The 21,092-nt window shown below is 41.0% G+C and overlaps 1 pseudogene; it reads left to right on the top strand.

Annotated features, from left to right (window-relative positions):
- Nucleotides 1-21,092, top strand: part of LOC148593139 (uncharacterized) — a 268,178-nt pseudogene that overhangs the window by 98,534 nt on the left and 148,552 nt on the right.

Below are 21,092 nucleotides of genomic sequence, written 5' to 3'. Positions count from 1 at the left end.
TCAGTGCGGTATTTTATACCCAAGACCCAAATTCAAGAAGAGTTTGCTTAAGAATTAAATAAGAGCAAAACCGAGAAAATAGAATCAAATGGAAGTGAAGCAAGAATGCTGAATAGGAGCCCCACATTCCTCAGCTGCCTTATTCTGACTTTGCAAAAGGATCTACTCAGTTGATGACATGTACTCCTATATTTCAACTTTATTATCACTAATTGACTGAATATATCTTAGTAAGAGACAACTTTTTAAACCATGAAGTGTGAGCCATTCCTTTAGTAATTTTGCTTAGAAAAGCAAAACTGTTTTTTAATCTTGTTTGTTTTGTTTTGGATATAACTTGAATAATTAAAATAGTTTAAATTCTCAGAAATTATATGCTAAAAAAATCCCGTATATGGGCTGCAAACCCTACAGGGATTGTTTGTCTTCTTTAACTCACTGTTCTTGCGTTTGGAATAATAAATATAATTGAAATATTTAGTTACGTTTTGTGATATTATGTTTTACAAAACTATGGTGTAGGACTCCTGTTGGCTGGCCAATTTCTCATGGAAAATATTAAATAATGAAGTGTTTATGGAACTAATTGGAAGTGTGTGTGGAAGGAATCTGAGTTGTTTGTACTTTATTGCAGCAGCATAAACACATGGAAAGAGAAGCTGAAAACATTTAGAAAAAAGCTCCTGCTCTTGCAGAGCTGTAGAGAACAAGACCATCTGACATAAAAACTGCTGAGGCTTCCTGCTCTTATCTGCTATTCAGAAATATCAAGCAGACATTCTCTTTTACTGTAGAGACCAAAGCTACAGTATCCTGCTAAAAAAAAATGTGTGGTTGTAGAATGAAGAGTGAGACGGATCATTTTTCCTCTCTCCTTTAAGTCAAATCGCAAGCAGAGACTGGTGGAACGGCTGTACGGGAGAGGTTCTGTGGAAAGGTGTTTTTACATAGAGATCTCTTCTTGTAACCCTTTTCTGCCAAATCATTCACAGTGACAATAAGAAAAACCTGCATAATAAAGTGGTGAGGATGGAAAGAGATTCGGGAAGAAGGTAAAATCAGGTTGTCCAAGTTGAACAAAGCTGATGTGACAGCACAGGAGCATATTAAATGCTACATTAAAGTTCTGCAAACTTCTGCTCAAATGACCTTTAGGACAGATCTCCTGAGTGATGCAGCTACTCCATGAAGAACAGGAAAGGGGAAGAGATAAACAACACTAAACACCAAATAACGCTTCCTGCAAAGAACTTTAAATCTGAGCTAACTCATTAGAGCTACAGGCAGAGCATTCTTGTAGACTTAAAATAGTATTTATGAAGAGAAGAAACTGGGAAATTCTCCCAACTTATATTTATTTATTTTAAAAATGGGACTTCAAAACTAGATAGACCTTGGGGGGAGAAATGTGAATATCTTTTTAAGAGTTAGGTTTCTCAGTGAAAAAGGAGCTGACATTTTGTGTGTTGAATGTTTGTATGCTCATTCATTGACATGTTTATTTGAGCAGTCAGATGTCTGCTATAGGACAGGGATTGCTCACCTTGGACAGAACCACTTAGAAAAGTCACTGAGAGCACTTGGAGGCAGAAATAGATTATGTTTGTGGTGTGTGTATAAAATCTTGCCTCTTTGTGCTGGCTAATTCCCCTTCCCTTAGCTCTCCATGATCTTTTTGCTTCTAACATGATGTCTGTGGTGGTGCCACTGCCCGCTCCATTCACCCTGGTGGTGTGCCTCAAGCTCCTGCCTGCTGCTGGACAGGGCTGACTTTTGGGAGATTAAAGATGTGTATCTTTCATCAGTCCTAGATGTCCAGGCTCCAGCAAAACTTTAGGAAAATAGAATTAAGAAGCTGTTAATAGGTTCTTCTCTTAACAGCTTTCTTCTCTAAAAGGACTTCAGAAACAATAAAAAGACAATCCTGTCAAGTTCACTTGGAAGGGATATCTATTCTGTTATACGGTGTTTTAAGAGGATGCCATTCTACTTTAACTGTCCAATACTGCACCCCAGAGGAAGAAAGGATGGCCAACTTTCTAAGGAAAGAAACTGAAGAGCATAAGGGGTGCCCTTTTGGCCTCAAGTGCTCACTTTAAGCACCATCTAAGACAAGTCTGACCTTTCATAAGCACTTTTATTGAATCAAACAAGGTAGGTTTTGTATTTCAGAGCAGCTGTAGGTAGTGTGCTGTGGACAGAATAAAGGGCTTAGTTACTGCAAATGCCACTGGGCTGCTCATGAGACCATTGCCAGCTGCTGCCTGGAGATGAAAGGTGAGGAGGTGCTTGGGTTTGGCAGTGGTTTCTTCTTGCAGTATCTCCTGAAGACGCACTGAGCCTTCATTTTGACCTTAGGCCAAGTGCTCAAAAATCAAACAACAGAATTCCAGCTACACCCTCTCTCTCTATTCCCATTTCTCCTTTCTCCTGGCTTCATCTCATGCTCTTTGATTGAATTTTGCTGAGCTGGAATCAAATCAGGATCAAGATGTAGCACAGCATTTGAGTCAGATTCACCTCTGAGTTGCAGCAAATTTTGCTCATTGTGCCAGCCTTTCCCCTTGGTGCTGGGTACTGTGACCATAGCACTGCCGTGGGATCAGTGCATGCACAGGAAGGAATGAGCTTTGTGCCCATCTGCTGAAGCTTAAGGAGAGTGTGAGTGACAGGTAGCCCCCCTGGAAGCTGAGCACAGTCTGCTGTAGTAGCACTGAGCAAAGCTAGCAGTCATCTTCATTCTCTGTCTGCCTTTCATGTTGACTGACGAGCCGTCTTCTGGTAGCTGCTGTCAGTCTATACAAAATAAGCACTTACTATATCTGATGTTTATAAAATGCAGCTAATTTTACCAGACTTTGGGAACCCTGCAAACCCATGAGAAGAAGGACCCTTCCATTCTCATCAATAACAAGCTATTCCGGTATCCTGTGTTGTCCATTTTCTACTGCACCCCCACAAATCACTGTTCCTTACGTTTAAGAGAGGCATCCCAACCAGACCTCTGAGCCTTCTTAATTATATTAGCATAATGTTACCATGCTAAAGCTGGGGGAGCTTCGTATTTTTGTAATATTTTCCATATGTGGGAAAACACATATTTCCAGCCCTTTGGGGTCTAAAAACACTCCCACTTTAGAGAACTCCAAGGGTGACTTTTATTCTCAGCTCAGTTTCCCTGAATTTAAATGTAAGAAGCCTCAAACTTCCTACATTGAGTGACTCTTGAGAGACATTTTTGCTCTTCCTCACTTGACTTGAGTAATCGAAGTACTGTTTCTGCAAAAAATAAAATCCTCTTTTCTTGATTATGACAATTCCTGGTTTCTGAGAAGTGTGTTAACGGCCCAAAATGGAAAGCCACTCTGCAAGCAAATGACATGAGGTGAAGAGTCCAGCCTCAGCTTTAAAAATTAATTCATCCTTCCAAATTCTGTACTTTTTTTTTTTTTTTTTTTAATAGCCATTTCCTTGCCTGCCCCTGCTGTCCCGATTACAAATCAGCTTAATCCATTTGGATTCAGCATTATGCAGAGTTTCCGGGTTTGCAGAAGGTCAAGGTCGGAGGCGAATATATACAATTTGAGGTGATTCTGGATAAAAGTTTGGTGCCAGAGCTAGTCAAGGCATCAGGAGCTGTTATATTTGATTGTTGCGGATCAACAGATGTTCAAAATTAAAGACTAAAGTTTGCCCTTAGTTACAGTAAATTAAACTTACTGCACAACTCAGCCAAAGCAAATGCAGCTGTTCTGTTTTATACTTTTGTAATGCCGGTAGATATGACCTTAGTTGCCTACAGTGAATTTCAGATTTCAATGAAAGGTTCGCAGTTTAAGAACATGCGAAATAGGTGAACAAAGGAAAGAGAAGGGGGACACTGAGAAAAAGAAAAAACAGCAAAGATGCAGATGGAGACAAAGAGATGAAGTTAAAGAGGAGCTACAAGTTAAAGAGGAGAAAAATAAACACTCAACAATTTAGAACAAGAAATAATACACTGGTTCAAGCTACAGTGCTATGAGCAGAAGTCAGCAGTTTCCTCTGGCTTACTATCTGCAGGGAGAGTGAATTACACATGTTAAAATGACTTATTTCAGTTTTTCAGAAAACTTTCTTTTCAAAAATTCATTTTTTTTGGGGGGGGGGGAGAGGCGGGGAGGAGAGTGGTATATTTTATGCAAGACTCTCTTTCCTCTCCACATGTCAAAGCAATAAACGGGATAATATATTTTCTACTTTCTAAAAGGGTTGCAATATATGATGGATTTTCTTTTAGAGACTGCTCTGTCACTTGGCAACACAGTAAAATCAACCCTATTTCAGTGCCCTCTAGTGGTGTGAGTTGGTAGTTTAAAATACTACCGAAAAAGCAGCGATATTACATTTTGAATGAAGCAATGCTATTACAGTGTGCAATTAACTTAATATCTTTTGCTGCTCTGGTTCAGTACAGCATTTTTCAACAGATAGAAATTAGTTTGGTTAAAACAGTAGCAAAAAATAAGTTTGAAATAAACACAGTCATTTATTGTCCTAAAAGTTTTCTGATAAGATGTGTTATAAGGGATGATTTAATCAAAAAAGAACAAGATAATAAGGATACTCATCCTTTCTGGAAAAGTATCGTGCAAGCAACCCACTTGCAATAAACTAGGAGAGACACAACAAAAAGGACATGAAGCTTCAGCAAACCAATGCTGCAGACAGGTTTCCATTCTCTTGAAGGTTTCACTTGAGATTGTGACTACAAGGTCAGTATGTTAAGCTATTTTTCTTTGCCCAGCATCCCTTCTCCTCGCATGTACCCTTCTAGAATGTACAAACATGGAGGAATGATGAGCAACCCACAGTAATCTGCCACATTCCTCGTGACGCTGCAGCTTTGTAGCATGCAGAAAAGCCTCCAATATGTGCTAGTGTTTTTCTATAGGTACAGATATGTAGCTTTAATAATAAGCAGTGTGTTACAGAGAAAAGGAACGTAAAATGATAACTGACTCTACCTAAATTAGAATGAACTTTAGAGGCCAGGTTATAAACAGGAATTACTGCAATTAGCCTTAAAATTGCTCTTGATTGATCTTCTGTGAGCCTGTGTCAAGGCAAACCGAAAGTTTACATATGTGCCTATTAAGCATCATTTTCAGTTGATGCTGCCTTCTGAAAATGTAATATATTGAAACACCAAGCATTATGTTGCCTGGCGTTACTGAGTCTTAAGACCACTTTTTATATATTTTTTGAGCATTTTGAGATACTCATTTGCTATGGGCAGTGTTTGAATCCTTTCTGTTTCTGGAAACAAGAATCACAGACAGTAGGATTTAAACATATATGAGCATGGAGTAAACACGTAAAATCATGCCCCAAAAATCCATCTAGGAGTGAAAGTGAAACCATCAAAACAGCTAGGCAAGGCTGACGTAGATCTTAGCTCTGATGAAAAGCAGGTACCATTGATTCATACGTGTTTCATATACTGTGTGAAAAGCTCAACTAGTTTGTTTTTTCTAAATATAAATTGAAAGTGTCTGTATTATCTGGCAAAAGTCTCATCAGATTATTTCTCATTTCTTTCAAAAATGGTAAAATGTGCTGCAAAACACTCTTATTTTTGAGACTCTTATTTTTGAGACTTGTTTAAATCTAGCTTTCACCCTCTAGTACCATACAGGCCTTAGGAGAGGCATTTAACCTGTTATTAAAAACAGCTCAACAAACATCATTCATGCAGAAAGAGCAAGTAAAGATGATTCATTTGATGAAATAAGTGCAAAAGTAGACCCAAATAAACAGTTAGGACAGTGACAGACATTCCTTTTTCTTAACATTTGCCTTCTCTCACCTCTGTCCCCGTTTTCCTCAGCACTAGGACCACAGCTGCCAGCGGGCTTCAAGCCACCAGGAAATTTCCATTGTACCCCAGACGGTACAAGGGAAAGGTCTGGGTTGTTGGTTCTCTGATACTCTTGGGTTTTGTGTGGCATTTGCATCAGATTTGGGCAAGGAGAACTTTGTCCACCAACATTCAGTCCCACCACCACATTCTGATACCATGGAAGGGCATCTGTTGTCTACACCAGATGCGCAAGGAAAGAGCAATGCTGGCTTTTCCAGAGAAGACACCTCTGATGCAAGAGTGTCAGACAGTGGGAGTGATGCTTACCCTTTTCTCCTCCCCTTCCGCTGTATGACCTACACATGCTAAAGCCCCTGAGCTTCCTTCTGAAAATAGAAAGACCCCAGCTTCACTGGTTAGCTTGTGCATATGTCTTTTCTCTGGATATTTTGTGTGGCTATTAGCGATCCATATTGATAAAAGCTAAAACTCCCAGGCTTGAACACATGGATCACATTTTGTTGGATAACATTGTCCTCAAACACCTCAGAAGAGCAATTCTTGCCCAGTGAAAAATGACCCGTACCCTCTGCGCTGGTCCACCTACACTTGTCCATAGCCTGTTTTTTTTTTGGGCAGGATATGAACAGTTGGAAAGAAAGGTGGAGAAAGAGCATGTTGTACACCTAAGGGGTCTCACGTGTTTTAGACTGCCAAGCTGAAATGAGTTTTAGCTTTGTCTTCAGTAACATTTTCTCTCAGCGCTGAAGCAGGACCTAACGAGGGAGCCTCTTCTCTTACTTGCTGCAGGAAGCCTCTCCTCTGATGTGTTATCTAATGTGTAATGTAAGGCATCCTTTTTTTAAAATCCCTCTTTGGCTCCATGGTTATGTCTTTGTAGTAGCAGGAACTTAGCAGTACTCTTTTATGTTGGTTCAGGCTGTGTTACCTGTAGATCTCATAAACTCTGCTTTTCCTACATGCAAATTTCACAACACCTGTATAAGCTTAGCCCGCAGTGAAAGGAAGTTAAGCTAAATCACATTGTCTTGCATTTGCTGTGGCCAAGAGCACTTACCCAGTCAGGTCCTGTAGTTCTCCTGCTGCATAAGAGGTTGTTTGCAGGAATGATTTTATTGTACCTCTCATCTAGTTACAAAATATGACTTAAGTTTTCCTGCACAAAACCTGGGCCAAGGTTCTTTCTGGAAGGTTAGACATGTAACTGAGAAGGCAGACATAAAGCTGTACAGGAGTAATTGGAGGTTTATACTAGATTCAGCCTGAATTTTAAATTTGTTGTTCACCTCCTTGCTAATAAGAAAGCCAGACCCGGGAGATCGTGGTCTGTTTAGTTTGCATCCCCAAGACGCTGTTCAGTGTGAAGCAGCCTGCAGGATCAGTCCTGCAGAGAGGCTCTGTTGGGCAGGAGCAGAAGGGTGCTTAAATCATTATTTGAACAAAAGAACTGATTAAACATCTCTCAAAGCAGAATATATACTGTAATCCCACTAAAATCAATAGAGGCTGCAAATGAGCCAGACTCCTGATGAACTTGGTGCTTTCTGTTTGCAATATTCTAATATCTTAATTAACAGCATGCTCTTCAGACGCCACTGCTTCCTTCTCAGCGATCTTCACCGGCGGTGTGTCACACTTCACAGTAACAAATCATCTTCATAGTGACAAATCTCGTCAGGAATGTTCCTCCTGTGCTTGCAGGGCTGCCCATCTCCGAGCTCTGCTGGGGCATCCCTGCCCTCCACTGCTGTACTGCAGGCTCCAGGTATGTGGGGTTATGTAAGGCCCCCCATCACCTTCTTTTGTCTCATGCTCTGAAAAAGCAACTCTGCTCTGCACTTCATTTTCAAGGCAGAGTTATATCAGGCTCTGCGCATATTTTAGCTTGTAGGAGAGATCTGTAGGATCTCGCTAGAGATTTGCAGGATGTAAAGGAGTTGAGTGCTAGAGGTGAGGCCGATTCCCACGGATGAATTTGTTTAATGGTTCTTATCATTTAATTTCCAGGCTTCATTTCCCAGTAGGGTGGGAGGAAAAGCTGCTGGAACTGCAGGCCTCCACAGGGCTATAGGGCAGGGCACCAAGTGTACGGCTGCTGCCTTTGCTCGGGCACCTCCGTATATCCTGCTTCCCACAAAGGTGCCAAGGCAACCACGGAGGCACCTTGCGTGGGGCTGGAGAGGTCTCCACAGACATAACTTCCTTCTCTCTGTCTCCCATTTAAGTTCTAGTGACTTTACTTGCTTTTTTCCTTGACCCCTTTGCAGAGTTCACAGAGGAAGAGAGCAGACAACTTCTTTGTGATGGCAAATCATGGTTGCTCTCGGTGCTTTAAAAACCATCTCCTACTCCTGCCACATGGGATGTACTCAAAGCCCCCTGCTTCGAGAGGGCTGCCCATGGCATGTGGCCGTCCCACGTGGCTTTTACATCTGACCAAGGCGTTTTAAGGCTTGCTGAGCAATCACACAATTCCAAGATAATTGTGGCAGAAATTTCTTGCTTCATATTAACATTCAATGTCACGTGTGTGAATCCTGCATAGACTGGAAAGGGAGGGCTGGGGTAGCTTAGTGGCAGCCAGGCCCCACGTTGGATGACAGGATGGTAGCAAACGGAGTGAGCAAGAGGTGCAGCTGAAGAGCATCACTGTGAGGGACTGCATCTGCAGATATGACTGATTCTATGATTCTATGATTCTATGATTCTATGAATCTATGATTCTATGACTTGGACACAACAGCCTGTGCTAGCCAGGTATTTAATTGAGCAAGCTGTGAAGGTTTGAGCTGAGGCAGATTTGCTGTTTCTGGCAGAAGGAGTTCCCCCAGGTGACTACAGTCATTTCAAGACATCTGCTTGCAGATTCCGGCAGGGAATATTCTTAACCTGGAGAACCCTCTTTCACCTGATCCCTCCTGTTAGAAATGCCACTTTAAGCAGGAAAAAGGATTTGCTGGGAATGAGCAAACAACCTGTGCAAATAGCTAGTTACTTCCTGCTCAAGAGGACAATAAGTATCTCAGTGAGAATCCTAGCATCCAGGCAGAAAACTTAGCACACTGTATTAGCTGCTTCTTGCCTCAGGCCCAGGGCCAAGTGTGCCTGGCCATGTTTCCTCGCAGCTTGCCCGTGTACCCAAGCAGACTCCCTCAATAAGCAGGTGACTTATTCCTTGGATCCTGGAGGTTTACAGACAGGTGCTGGCAGGAGCACCCATAGTCCTTGGTAGGTAGGAGGACAAGATCACAGAATTATAGAATCATTACAGTTGGAAAAGACTTTTAAGAACACCGAGTCCACCCGTAAGCCCTTCAACACCAGGGCTGCTAAACCTAAACATGTTCCTAAGTAAGTGCCTCATCTACACGTTTCTTGAACACTGCAGAGACGGTGGCTCCACCACCTCCCTGGGCAGCCTCTTCCAATGCTGGACTTCTCTTTCCATGTAGAAGTTCTTCGCAATGTCTAACCTGAACCTCCCCTAGCACAACTTGAGGCCATCTCCTCTTGTCCTAGGGGTAGTTATTCTGGAGAAGAGATTGACCCCTGCCCACTACAACCTCCTTTCAGGTAGCTGTAGAGAGTGATAAGGTCTCCCCTGAGCCTCCTCTTCTCCAGACCAAACAACTCCAGCTCCCTTAGATTCTCATCATCTGCTCAGCGCTCTGCAGAAGCAACTCAGTTCATTACTGAATCAAGGTAATTTATTTCCCTTAGAAAGTTACTCAAATTTGAACCCAGAACATCCTTGTTCATGTGAGGGGGATTCAGCATAATCCAGCGCTGGTGCTGACTGACTCTCTGACATAATTTCATACCTTCTTTCCTGTGCTGGATAGCATCCTGTCCTGCAAAATGTTGTTCCATCCCCATCCTCACTTGCATAGCCCCCTCCAACCTCTCCATTTCTTTCTCTCCTTCTGCCTGATCCTTAATCCAGTTTTAATGAAGATGTTGCTGGCAGTAACATCCGTGGCCATATTTGTTTAATGAGCCTGTTCCAACGTTTTTTTTAATTGCTCCGTTATTTCGTTTGTCAGTGCTCTGGATACCCAAGTTCAGTGCTCTGGATACCCAAGTTATTGGTATTTGACTAATTTTTCATGCTTGAATTAAAATATATCAGTAAACACAATGTTAGCTGCAAAAAGGAACTTCCAGCAAACTCTAGGGATTTAGGGGTTTTTTTTTTCTGTCTCTCCCTGAGCAGTAATTACTGAGGTGAATGAAACTTCTGGGAATTGCTATTTCAAATTGAATTTTTACTGCTTGCTTTCTGGAAGGAAAGACACCAAATTTGCTGTTTGAATGAAGGATAAACAAGAATAAATGTGAAGATACTTATTGCAGGACTCACAGGGAAGGTAAATATTGGGCTCTTTATGCTAAATGTTATACCTCTTGCATTTAGGTAGCAAAAAATGAATTAACTCAAAGGAGCACTACCAATATATTGTTTTTATCTGGGATAGGATCATCTTCTCCTCTGGGGAACATGCTCACAGAGCACTTCAGGTCCAGTTTCTTATTCTCTTTTGCAGAAGGGAGGGAATTAGAGCATTTTTCTCACCTCCATCAAACCTCTCCTATTCCTTTCAGTCAGCTTCCTCATGGAAGGGAAGAGAAGAGGAGGGAAAGAAGAGGAAAGGTAAAAATGAAGGGGAGAGAGGGAGAGAGGACAAAGGAGAAGGGAGTGAAGGGAAGAGGAGAAAAAAGAGGAAGAGGGAAGGGAAGGAGTGGGGAGTAAAGGGGAGGAGAGGAAGAGAAATTCTGATTAAATTCCACATTGAGCTTTTCATCACACCTATGAGCACTTATATATGCATTTAAGGCCCAAGTTTGGCCCTTGCTTATTAAAACCAGCAATTGTACCCAGAAAATTACAACTGGAAAAAAAGCTGAAAGCTCTGTGAGCCTTTTGCCAGAAGGTACTTTGAAGTAGGACTGATTCTAAGCTCATCTCAAGTAACAAAGACAGGGAATCCTTTGCCTTTTAAGCTGCAAAACATAGAAGTTTTTCTTCTGTGTTGTTGTGTAAACGCAGGCTTCTCTAAACCCTTGAGACCTCCTTTCACTTACTAACAAAAAGCATTAGAGAACCAGAAATTTGGAAAACAACCTGAGACTGGAACACGCCTTCCTTATAAAACCTGTGATTGCTGCAGCACAGCATCCTTTGTGAGACTGGGGTTTACCTGAAAATGCCCTAGAAGTCACCTCCTCTGGGGGACTGGGCTCTTGCATCAGTTACTCAGAGTCTTTCATCACATTGTTCTGACAAGAAGACTGGAAATCAAACCTATAAACCAATGCAACAGCACTTATGGAGCTAGCAGCAAGGGATTAGTTACCTCTGTGATGGAAAGGAATGAAAGAAAAACTCATAAAAATATCCTTTAGGCTCTGAATTAGAATACAAAGGAGAAGCTTCAAAATAAACCAAATAATACTGCAAAAAGAAAGGAGTGAGATAGATGAATTTTTTTCTGCTGTCAAAATGATCCACTGATCTTAAAAAAATGATAACATCTAGGAGGCGCAAGTACTTTATTAAACTTTGACTTGGGGAAAATCTGTGTGGGAAAAGCTCTAGGAATTCCCTGTAACATAAGATGGAAGATCCTGGAACAAGTGTCCAAGATAAATCCTAAGGAGTCTGGATTGTAATGATTCTGTATGTCTGCATTTATAGTTATGTGTTCTGTCCCCTGAATGTATCTTTCGATTGATGCATTTGCAATCATGGGTTTAAAATACCTACCTTGTTTAAATGGCAGTTTGATAAACTTAGGGGTAGGTGGTCCTGGCTGCTCACCCACTGGAGAGGGATAAACTCTAGGTTTTGGTCTTTTCTTCTAGTTGTTCTAATGTGTTTTTGTTAGGTGACAGTTTAGTGTAAATACATAGGTGTGCTTTGGCATGTAGGTCAGAACATAGCTGTCTCTGCTCTGTGTGCAAAACACCAAATAACAGAAACAGGATTTTCCTATCTCAGTTTAAATTCTTTTCAGTATTGTGGCAAAGCTTCAAGCAGAGGAAGAGTTGTGCAAAAGTGCCCCCATTCTGAGAGTTTTTTCCAGGGTCAAACCTGGGAAGCCACCTCTGCAACAGTGCAAGGCAAGGCACTGTCCTTGTGCTTTTCCTGGCAATCAGTGAGGACAAGCAGTGTCCTTCTAGTGGCAATAGGAGTCCAGCAGAGCAGCAGCAGCCACTGGAGAGAGCTGGCCCTTCTGCAGAGAACAGGCTCCGTTGTGAGCAGTGAACCAGTAGCAGCCGTATTATCCTGTAATGATTCCCTGCGCGAGGCAGAAAGTTTTGCATTGGCTGAAATTCCACCTGATGTTCTTTGAACGGCTCAGAGTACTATAGAAATTGGTAGTAATTTTTGTGTGTTCAGGAATCTCTTACTCAGTTGGATTAGGTACTTCAAAAACTGCCAATTTTATGCTAGTAGCAATTCTTGAAGTTGTCACCAAGAATAGCAGGTGGGAACTCCACGAGAGTCATCCAAGTAACGTAGGGTTTTGACTCAAGGCTCAAGGTTTCAGATATGAAGGATAGAGTTAAACCCAAACCCTAGGCGGGGTTGCAGGCTGGGTCGGTGGCAGTGCTGGCTGCGAGGCAGGGGCAGATCCCGCGTGTCCACACGGGCAAGCGCTGGCACGCGCGGGTTGGCTGGGTGCTGCACAGCAAACACTCCCTGCACCGATTACCCAGCGTTATTCATGCTGAAACAGGAATTACAGGATTGCAAGGAAGCTACCTTGTAAAGTATAATGAATAGGTTAGAATGCATAATGTTTTAAATATTTATAAAATAAACTGGAGAAAGTCCCAGAGAGAAGAGCAGGAAATGTAAGAGGTTTGTACAACATGAGATGTTAGGAAAGGCTGGAGGAACTGGGTTTGTTTAATCTGCAAAAAGAATGCTGCCAAACACAAGCAATATAGCACAGCTGTTATAAAAGGAAAGATGATCAATTGTCTTCTGTTCTGGATGGGAAAATAGCAAGAAAAAAATGTATCTTTTTTTCCAGAAAGGGCTAGAATAAGAGATATTTCTAACCGGAATGTGCCACCAGATGTGGTTAAATGGAGGTTTTCAAAACCTCTTCCCTTTTCAAGAACTGGTTAGGTAAACATCTGTCAAAAATAGTGTTGTTGAACATGATTTCGCCTCTGCCAAGGCAGTGAGACTCCAGAGAGCTCTCCAAGGTTTACAGTGTCCTGATGCCAGCCTTGTGTCATCTCCACAGAAGGTAAGGATTTGCCAACTATTAGAAGGAAATCATTAAGACATGGGGAATAAATGAAACAGGACAGATTGCAGCATGGGTTCACCAGAGAGAGATCATGCCAAATTTACCATATCATTTTTATTTCTTAATATAAATAATTTTCTGGGCAAAACCAATTTACTAGATCTGTTTTATTTGGTCTTCAGTTGTATGTTTGGTATGCTCTTGTGAAGGAAATTATTAACTGAACTGAAGAAGATGGATTTGTATGGAGCTGCTTGGCTATTGGGGGCATTGACTAGCAGAGAAACTGATGAGGGGGGACTTGGACTTGTCAAAGTGTCCTACTTGAGAAAGATCTCAATATTTCTATTAAGGACTGATTTAAAAGGAACTCCTATTTCATTAAATGCTATGAAATTCATTTGTATAAAGTGCAAAGTCATTGCAGTTGGTGACTAATAGCAAGAATTTTTGCTGTAAATTGTGACATGATAATTAATAGAAAATGTTGAAAGGACAACTGGATATAGCCAAAACAAGGTGGCAGTAGAGAAATAGAGGAGATCTTAGGATGTACCAGAGAAGTGTTTTGTAGCTGTTAGGAAGTACCATGCATTTGTCCTTCCCAAACTTCATCTGAAATACCATTTATAATTCTGATTGCTTATGAGCAGGAAGGGTAAGGAATCAAATGTAAAAACGGATTGCTGGCACACTCGGGAGAGCAGATATATAAATATATAGGAGTAGACCAGAAAAGAGTGACTTTTAATCCAGCAAAATGAAGGCTGAGAGGGAATATAGCAAGTCAGTGGAGGTGAAAAGTGAGATAGCTATTTAAAGGTATTTAAGGTATCCCAAGTGAAGGATATTTGGAATAAGAACAAATAGATATAAAACAGCTTTATAAAGGTAGCAAATCAAAAGGAAGTTCTTAATGACTAAAACATCTAGGTAGACAAGCAGGTTTCCAAATAAATTTATGGATCTCCATGGACTGTAAAAAACCAGACCCTTATTGCTGTTAAAACGAAGCTGGGCGAACTCATGAGGAGAGGTTTATGAGGTAGTACTGGGGGTAATAGGTATCCCAGTTTATAGCCTCACTGTATCCTGCTTTCTTGCCTCACTATTCTCCCATAATGAACATATGTATGTGTCTTTTGCTTTCATATGATGCGATGGTGCCTGGGACCATGAGAAGTGCCATCAGACTTCTACTTGTTTCAAATGATAATTTGATTTTGGCAACAGAAGCAAGGTGAGAAAGCCAGAACTCCTAAAGAAGGCATGTGATGTGGCATGCCCTAGGGAAAATGTCCTCCTACTCTCATCCCACAGACTGGCAGATGTACTGGGACATGAGGATTTATATCCCTTTTAAAGGCTGGTGTATGAGTTTATCTGATGCGAGCACAGATTTCTCATTATCTGTATTAACAACAAGTAGGATTGTTGCTGGATTCTGCTGAAATCCTGGCCTCAGTGAAATCCAAAATATTTAACTGCAAAGGGCACATTATCAGCTTTTTAACAACTAGATCCCACTTGGTTCCTCATCAGAAGAGGGCATAAAAGGCACATATTTCCATTCGCTGCTTGCAAACCTCAGACACTGAATGTCTTCTTTAATAATACTCCAACTAATCCTACTTCTTCCATGCTGCTTTCATCTGGAAGAGTTTCCCTGACTCTAAGACAATTTCTGTTGCCTTTCTGAATACATCAGTTGCATTTGCACCATTTTTGGAATGAAGTGACCAAATATAAGCAGTGAGAAGTTTCTATTCAGCTTCTTAGAAATCACATGATTATTGTCTTCTCTTGCCCATCCTTTCTGATTCTTGATTTTTTTTTGATACTGCCCTTTTTTGCAGCCAATAATCTTGGCATCTCTCTTTGCAAATTTAATGAAATACTAAATTCTTTAATCAACATAATGAAAAGTGAGGAACATACAGAAAGCCCTAGACAGATTTCCACTTATCACTAGTACTGAGTGCTGTGTCTGAAGGTAGCATTCTTAATTCAGAAAATCTATGCATTGACTGTTTTTAGTCTATGTGAGGATAGTGTTAGCCTAGGATCATTTTTCTTTTCATATACGAGAGCTGATCTGCTTTCACAACACACCTGTACACAGGTGGACAAACCATGGTAAATTGGTGCTTTTGTGTATTGGTTGAGAGCCCTGTAGCTTTATTCAGTTTTGGCTTGCTTGAAATGTAAGCAAAATTCAGATCAAAATGCTGATTTAAATCAATATTATAAAACACACATGCCCTCAGTATAAACCAGAGAAATTCCGTGGGACGCTCATGTCTAGACCCAAATGGGAAACCTGTTAGCAGAAGTCCTTCTGATTGCTTGAAACATTTCCGTGTAGGACCAGCAGATGTCAGGGTACCCAAAACATTAGCACTGAGTGCGATTCCTAACTCCAGAGAGCGAGAGCTAGGAGTGAAAAAGTACAGAAAAAGAAGGATGAAAAATAGTGAAATGAACAGTTTCCTCTAATTTAAAATTTGTTCTTTGATGTTAGGTGAATGAGTGTTTATTGTAGGAAAAAGTAGCTGTTGTGAAGACCCCATGATTGGGTATTAACTTTTTACAACCCTGATCTGTTAAGGGGAAGAAATCAGGAGCCCTGTATTGCCTCCTGCTTGGGACAGTGACTAGAATGGAGACATCATATTAAATCTGAAGTACCCAGGCTTTTACTACTTAATATACTTGTGACCATTCTGAATTCACTCAAACAAATGTATTAGAGGGTTTCAGAATCAACTGAGAAGTTTGATTTGTTATGTTGGAAACCTTTTGCATACTGACCTCCTTTTCAACACAATAAAAATCTATAACGCTTAGTGTCTTACAGTAGAGAGAAAAAAATAGCAAATTCATAAAAGTGTTGCACAAGGATGATTCTTATCCTGGTTGTTAACTAACATATTTGATGTGTCCTGTTCATTCCTGTTGATATTGTTTGTCTCCACAATGTCTTGTGATAGCAAATTTCAGAATTTCACTACCCACTCTGGAAAGTCAGCTGCCCAGTGATTTAGTGAGCTCCTTCTGGAATTCCACACCATTCTGATGAGTAAAACTGGTCCCATCACCCATCTCTGGGTGGTCTCACTGCTGACACTTCTTCACCTTTACCTTCTGTTTCTTATCCTTTAACCAGCATTAATTCCATAAAAGGATCTATCCTTCAATCCTAGTAACTTATTTTCTGTATTACCCTTTGGTGCAGAGCTTTGTCAATGGCTTTTTGAAAATCCAAACATATTGTATCTACTGGCTTCCTTTAATCCACATGCTTCCACAAGCTCTCATAGAGCTTCAGGTCCATGAGACAGAATTTCTCTTTGCAGAAAGCATGCAAGGTTCTTCCCAAAAGATTGTGGTTAGCCACGTTCCCAGTGATTTTATGCTATTATCTTACCAGAGAAGGAACCCGCAATTGCTGGCCTGTGGTTCCCAGTATTCCTTCCTTATTCCCTTACAATACTTTCTCTGTTGGGTGTTTCATCCACCAAATTCTAAGGTATACTGTGAAAACCCATGAATCTAAACATGTAACAAGGAAAACTGACTCTGTAGATTACTAATTAAGACAGTGCAGTAGAGGGGCTTCTTTGGGTTGGCAGTAAACAAAGCCCTGCCTTTGTTACTGCAATTATATTCTATAGTTCCTTCTATAGATTTAGCAAATCATATGCTTTTAGGCAGTGGTAGAGTTTCATATTTCAGTTTGTTTGTTGCTAAACTGAATATCCTAGGACAGTTTGACAAAGGCATCCCTTGTCAGAAAGGTCAATATTTGCTGGAGTTGGTTTTGAGAGACCTCGGTTTAGAATTCAGTATTACAGATCTCAATGTTCAAAAACATGAGTTGAGCTTTTGTAAGACTGACATAAAAATAATAATTTGGAGGTCCTTTTCTCTCCTTCCTGGTCCATTATGTCATGTTAGGATCATGTTTCTAGACAGCTTTGTGAGCTGGAAACTTACTTAAAGATAATGTATCCAGGTTGCTCCTGATTTTGACTCAAGGAGTCCGCAACACAGTACTTGCTACTACAAGAGTTGACAGCACTGCTGTTTTGCAAGGGAAAAGCTCAGGCCCTGGCTATGTGCCACATAACATTTGCTTTATGCCAGCACAGAGATTCCCCATAGCTGGTGGGTTGAGCCCGGGAGGGTCTTGTCTGCCACAGGGAATCCTCACTTGGAGCAGAAATTTTGAGGCAGATCAACAGCCACCCAGGAGGAAACACATGGGAAGAAAGGTGTGGTGATTGTGCTGCAGTTATCCTGAGGGACAGGATAGCTTGGAGTGGCGTGTGGGAAACGGCCTGGGCCAGGATCTCTCTTAGGAGCAAGACAACTTGAAAGTTTTTCATGTTCTTGTCTTCATCAGTGGCTGAATTCTCCCTGGCCACAGCTAACACCCTGGATGATACATTCTCAGTTAGGTATTAATCAAGGATTCCCATGGAAACACCAACATATGGTCTGGTTATCAAATCCCTTCAAAAATCATCATGTTGGTATGTCCATATGTCTATGTCTTCAATGTCTTCTAGTACAAGGAATGTTTGTTTTGGGGAAAATATCTGAAAATCCTTTTTATCTTAAGAAAAGCAAAGCCGATGTCAGTTTTGCTATATACCAGAAGCAGGAACAAGTTTAGGGGGCTATAGACTCCAAATGCAGAAATCCAGCATTGTCCCACACTTTGGGGAACATCAGATTACCAGGAGAAAGCCACTTTTCATTTTTCCAAGGGAAAGGATGAGAGTGGAACAGTACTAAACTCCCTGTGTAAGAAATCAGTGCTGGCAAACTAGCCCATACTCCACCACTCTCTGGTGTCTGAAGGGGTGTTTCATGAACTGTGGAACACCCTTCCCATGAGAAGTCTGCATCTCTTTGGAGAAGCGCTCGCTTGAAAGGAAGGACATGCACTCATAAACAGTTGCTCAGCTTGGGAGCAATCTAACAAGAACAAAGACTTTCACAGCTGAATCTCTTAAAGACTTTGCTGAACACAGTAAAAGGTGGATAAACACATTATTGATCTGAATAAATTGGATTACAGTTAACAATAACTTACTGCAGCTGATGCAGACATGGCCAATACTGTGCTAAAATGTTCTTCAGAGCACTTCACTTTTTATTTTTTTTTTTAATTGGAGGTAAAATGCTACCTATAAAAATATTTGCCACATGATGGCAGCATAATGCAGTAAGACCAAAATTTTGGCTCTCATCGCTGGGAAGCATTTTGCAGTTTTTAGCAGGCTGATTGTTACAGAGCCACAGTACATCTAAAAATGAAGCACTGGCAGTGTGTGAATGGCTCCTTTGCACTGCCGAGCTAAGTGGCACAGTGGGTTAGTCCCACAGTCCTTTTCTTCTGGAGACTCAGCCTTACATTCTGGCTTAGCCAGTAAATGAAAGCGAATTGGGTGGTCTCTCCCTAGTCCCCATTAGCGCCTACCACAAAACCACGGTGCAATTTGGCACAGCCAGGAGCGTGGGAGAGGAGCAGGGCTAGAGCAGGAGGGGATTGCGGGGCTGGAACGACATGGGCTGGCCAGCCTGGCAAGGGGAGCCTGCACCTGCCCCGAGCAAAGGGCCATCACCATATGCTGGCTGTCCTAGTTCATTCTGACTGTATTTGTACCTTATTTTGGTCCCTTTGAGACAAATCCAAGCCAGCTCATTATTTTATCCTCCTTCCTCTTGCTATTTGTGGGTAAAACTCCTCTGGGAGTTTTACCAGAGGAAGGAACCAGCAAACCTTTTGCCACAGGCTTTGGCTTGATGCTATGTACAGTTATGACGAATAAATTCATTTGGCTTAATTATGAAGTTAATATAAATTCTCAAGCACACCTCAAGCATCTACACACAGGAGATGATAATACCAAGGGAACCAAAACCCCTGAAGGCATGTCTGGGTTATGGAGGAAGCAGAAGATACTGTCAGGAGTAACATCTGGGTTTATGAAGATTCACTGCAGTGGACTTCTTAGGGAAGAAACCAGAAAAATGAAGAATAGAGCTATGAGAGAAAGGAGAGATGGTGAGAGGAATATGGTACTGGAGAATATGGAAGCCAGGAATTTAGAGAACTGTGAAAAAAAAGATTCAGAACAAGAACACAAGTTTAACAGCGATAGTAATAATGAGAATACTAGGAGAGAGAGTTGTTTGTTATCATTTTTAAGGAGTTTGGAAAAACTACAAAAGCCAGAGGTACAATGAATTAAAAATATGGGAAATCAGGAAAAGCAGAAAAATGTGCAGTGTCTGGAGAAAGGAAGTTGTAAAGAGCAAACAAAAAGTGCTCATATAAAAATACCCTGCTGAAAAATGCAGTTTTGAGTCAAGTACTTGTGGAGCTATGCCAACTTCTGTAAATACAGTTGGCTTTAAAGTGAAGAGATATTATAGAAAAGCTGAAATATTTCATTTTGACATTTTCCTCACAAATACTTCAGTATTTTATTTCAGAGTAACAGTTCATTTTACAGCAGACTTTTTTAAAATTTAAACTAAAGTAAAAGCCATCCAGAAATGAGAAAGGATGTTTCAAGAAGTAGAAAATGAAATATGCCATTATACCTTATAGATTTTTTTAAGGCAATAAAAAAGGTGTTTCCAGATGCCCTGGAAGAATTATCATTTTCCCCAGTTTTTCAGTTCTGTCACTGAAGTGAAAAATCAATTATTTGTGCAGCCCTACTTGTGTAATGAGGCGTGCTGAAGGACAACTTTGGTTACAGACTCAAGTGCTCCTGTACGGAAATTTTGGGATTTTAGATACCTCTGACTATCTTAGATACATCTAGGGAGCTAGGGGGGAAGATTAGAAGAAAATGGATCACCACACAGAATTATATGATCTGGCTGCAGTACTGTCTATTCTCAGGAGGGATCTTGCTGCCTCCTGAAGTTGCAAGTCTGTGTTTTTAGCTTGGTGTGAAGGTGTAGGTATATTTCTCCCTGTTTATTATTCTGTAGTTCTACTGTGAGCCAGTTTCTTAACAAAATGAAGATACAGAAGCCCAGACAGGGAGTGATCTATCAGTTCTCCTCAGATTTTTTTTTCCACTGGCAAATCGTGTACACTGTTGATCCCCACTAGAAACAAGGTAGGTTTTTCTGTACCATTTCCAGTGTAAATTTTTATATAAAGCATGTGTTAAAGAATGCTCATAATTTCTCATAATTTGTGCCTCCATCGGAACATAGTTGTCATTTGTGCAAGTACAGTCCTTCAGAAAGAAAGACAGAAATATTTTTCTGTGCCAGTAGCAGATTTTCCACATGCATGAACACTTCGCTTTATACTGGCTGCAAGCTGTTAGTGGGATTCTTCCGTAAGAATGAGGTGACTGTTCTGTACCCCAACGTCCAAGGGAAAACCCTGCTGAAAAACTTTGGAATAGCAGAGGTCTCTGTTCTGCCCAGGAGCACTGAATAGTGTGCAGGGCCACTGTGCCACTAGGACCTCTGTCTTTAGCTCTTCCCATCATGACAATAAACCCAGGAACATCAATATGTTTTACTGGGTTGAGTGGATGAGTGTATATATTATTTTTTTTAAAAAAAAGGAGGGGTAAAAATCAAGCTTATGTACATGAGCTTTATGACATCCTGCCTTACTTCTCTGAAAAAAAAATGTTTATAAAACTTATTGCACTTATATGTTGTTTTCATCCAAAATATCACAAGCAAAATAATGGAGGCCATTGCTCTGGGACTGACTGGTTTATGTCCAGGAAGTTAGGACTTCTCCCTGCTGCTTGCTCGTGCTCCAGGCACCACATCTTCCCAGATGCAGGTAATTCAGCTCATGTCTTTCACACGTTCTCAGTCCCTCTGGCAAGGCATTCACTTTGATCAGATGGTAATACTGATAAGTGAAGTTGTTGCCGAATGAACCTCAACCTCATGACAAACCATTT

This window comes from Tinamus guttatus, unplaced genomic scaffold (genome assembly GCF_059628265.1).
Source record: "Tinamus guttatus ecotype Peru unplaced genomic scaffold, ASM5962826v1 Tinamus_guttatus_pri_ptg000455l, whole genome shotgun sequence".
Taxonomy (NCBI): Eukaryota; Metazoa; Chordata; class Aves; order Tinamiformes; family Tinamidae; genus Tinamus; species Tinamus guttatus.
The sequence above is the reverse complement of the archived record's forward strand: the minus strand, read 5'-3'. Positions and strand labels throughout refer to the sequence as shown.